This window comes from Lolium perenne, chromosome 7 (genome assembly GCF_019359855.2).
Source record: "Lolium perenne isolate Kyuss_39 chromosome 7, Kyuss_2.0, whole genome shotgun sequence".
NCBI lineage: Eukaryota > Viridiplantae > Streptophyta > Magnoliopsida > Poales > Poaceae > Lolium > Lolium perenne.
In genome coordinates, this window is record NC_067250.2 from 206,096,782 (window position 1) to 206,099,032 (window position 2,251).

Consider the following 2,251-nt stretch of genomic DNA (forward strand, 5'->3'; position numbering starts at 1 on the left):
TGGCAGGGTAGGATGCACAAGAGATTGATATTTGGACATAACATCATCATACCTAACATCATAGCTTCATACAATTTAATATAGAATTCAAACAACACGAAGCAACGAAGATAGAGTTGACAACACTCTAAGTTCTAACTATCGGTGTCTGAGCCGGATTCGGCGGTGTGGGGGTAGTGCACACGGCAGGCGGTGTCGTCGAACACCTTGACGATCATCTCGCCGTCCCCCTCGTACAGGAAGGTGAGCTGGCAGCCGGGCTCGAGGTGGAGGTCACGGGCGAACTTGTCCCACCCCGTGTGCGGTACATCTTGCCCTGCCCGTCGAACAGGACCTCCACGGACCAGCGGCGAAGTTGCAGCTAGCCTCCCGTAGCTGCAAGTGCGCCGGCTCGACGCCGTCGACGAACTCGGCGAACTTGTCCGGTAGCCTCTTGATGCCGAGTGGGTCGTCGTCGATGCGGAGGAGGAACTCGAAGCAGTGTTCCTCATCCGAAGACGAGGAGGATGCAGGTGACGGTGACCGTGGGGCCCTTGCTGCTCCACCGCGGCGGCCCCTTCCCCGGCCCCGGGGGCGCCCAGGACCGCGGCCTCGACCGCCTCGCCGGCCACCGGGACCGGCCATCCTACATGTTTACATTTTTGAACCATATTACGATCCATTCCACTAACAAAATTGGGCATGACCTATGCTAATTTATGTACATATGAGTGCCCCGTTTTCGCCGAAACGGAAATGAATCAACATTTCGGCGATAATGGGCAACTCTGTCGATCCCTGCACAAGAATATGTCACCATATACACCAGCTCAGCACCATGGCACATGCACAATTGTTCCTCATATACACCAGCTGAGCACCATGGCACATGCACAAGAATATGACACCATATACACCAGCGGCATCAACAAAGAAGTAGCAAGCGGCTAGCAGCAGCAGCAACAACGACTAGTAGCAGCTAGTAGCAGCGGCTAGCGACATGCATCAACAGCAAGCAGCAGCAAGCTAGCAGCAGCTAGTAGCAGCAGCAGCTAGCAGCATGCATCAACAGCTAGCAGCAGCAACTAGCTAGCAGCATGCATCAACAACAAGCGGCAGCTAGCATCTAGCAGCAAGCTCACCGTGCGTCGCGTGGAGTCGCCGAGAGGTGAGCTGTTGCTCCGGGTCGAGGAAGATCAGGTCAGGTGCTCAAGTTCCAGGAAGTAGCAGCAACATACACACCTAGCAGCATTAAAATCAGCATTAAAAAGGAATCAAATAAATGGAAACTTTACATAGGAAAATGACACTACAGACTATGGCCAGAATCAGATAGCATCAAGCAATGTTCAGTATTGGGCCCAACTTGCATACATCGTCCCAAAGTTCTTAACTGAAGATTGGTTTACAGAATGTTTTGGTTTCTGTATACTTGAACTTATATAGCCTAACTTGTACTTACTAAAACTGTGAGGGGCTGCCACACGCAACTCCCCTTCTTCTTCAACCTCTCTCTACTCTCTCACAATAACACACACCAGAACCCACACACGCACACTCACCAAGGAGGAGAGTAATGGCTTTGCCGAGAGTTTTTCTCCTTGGTGTGACACAGGAACTACATTGTTTCTTCTCTGCCCGCAGGCCTTCCTTTCTCATTCATTTGTTCAGACTTATATAGCCATACAAGGTACGAACTCACAAGCCAACAACCTAAGCACCACACCGGCCACTCACGCCATGCACTAACTAACCACGATCCACTAATCTCTCCACTAACTAGCTGCATGCTCACACACTTTCAGCACTAGTGCGACTCCTCTAACGGCCACACGACTAGGCCAAACACAATGCGCCTTGCATATAGCCAGCTAACTAACACTGACACATCAGCTTGCATGTACCCACGTATGTACTTGCCGCAGCCTATGTGTATCTTTGATCTAATACATCCATGAACTAAAATCGCTCAGGCCTAACAGCCTGATCCTCTAATTCCGCTCCACTACTCGCACTAGCACGCATAGTATCTTGAGTCACTTCCAAGTCTCTCTAGATCAGCTCACTCGACGCATGCCGCAACTACTGCGCCCGCTTCTGTCTCCACTAATCTTCTCTGACTTATCCCTTAGGACTCCACGCAGCACTATGCAGATTAGTGTCTCGGCTACACATGCATGGTTCATGCGACACTCACAACTTGGCATGACTAACCATGACATGCACACTACTCACTAATCTGCACTCATTTCTAATCAGCTAAAACACTAGT

The 2,251-nt window shown here is 50.6% G+C and overlaps 1 long non-coding RNA gene across 1 annotated transcript; it reads right to left on the minus strand.

Moving 5' to 3' along the window:
• Window positions 1–396: 396 nt before the first annotated feature.
• Window positions 397–1,613, minus strand: LOC139834148 (uncharacterized). Its single transcript, XR_011749560.1, has 3 exons — window positions 1,442–1,613; window positions 1,122–1,221; window positions 397–625 (listed from the first exon to the last, which is right to left on the minus strand). It is a non-coding gene; the product is annotated as an uncharacterized lncRNA (long non-coding RNA).
• Window positions 1,614–2,251: the final 638 nt, after the last annotated feature.